Raw genomic sequence first — 845 nt, forward strand, 5'->3', positions numbered from 1 at the left:
GAACACCGGGAATGACCAAAAGGCACCCAGAAGTGAACCATCAAAAGTGGGGGACAATTTGAGAAAAAGTTGGAAAAAGGTCCGAAATTGATTAAAAATCCTACCCAGGATGGAGTTCCAGAAGTCCCGCAGCGAGCTGCGCGAGCTCCGGGGCCCCCGGGAATGACCAAAAGATACCCAGGAGTGAACCAGCCCAAGTGGGGGACAAATGGAAGAAAAGCCGGGCCAAGTCCAAAAAAGTTGGATTTTTTGCCAAAGTGTCAACATGCGTGATTTTGTCAGAGTGTCCACTTTTGGGATTTTTTCTAAGTCCAACAACGAGAGAGGCCTGGCCTCCAGCCTGTCTAGCCTCTTCCATGAGACACTTAGAAAAAATCCCGTGCAAAAAAAGTGGATTTTTTCTAAGTCCAACAACGAGAGAGGCCTAAGTTCCAGCCTCCTTAGCCTCTTTCTTCCGTGGAGCAAAAGTTGGATTTTTTGCCTAAGTGTCAACATGCGTGATTTTGTCAGAGTGTCCACTTTTGGGATTTTTTCTAAGTCCAACAACGAGAGAGGCCTGGCCTCCAGCCTGTTTAGCCTCTTCCATGTGACACTTAGAAAAAATCCCGTGCAAAAAAAGTGGATTTTTTCTAAGTCCAACAACGAGAGAGGCCTAACTTCCAGCCTCCTTAGCCTCTTTCGTTCACATACTTAGAAAAAAATCCCAGCGCCAAGCCCAATGCATTTCAATGGGATTTATTTTTCGAGCCGGATTTTTTCTAAGTCCAACAACGAGAGAGGCTTGAGTTCTAGCCTACTTTAAGCCTCTTTCGATTTTCCCTGTTTTTACCAGGTCTACCAAAACA

Source organism: Nerophis ophidion, unplaced genomic scaffold (assembly GCF_033978795.1).
Source record: "Nerophis ophidion isolate RoL-2023_Sa unplaced genomic scaffold, RoL_Noph_v1.0 HiC_scaffold_215, whole genome shotgun sequence".
Lineage (NCBI taxonomy): Eukaryota > Metazoa > Chordata > Actinopteri > Syngnathiformes > Syngnathidae > Nerophis > Nerophis ophidion.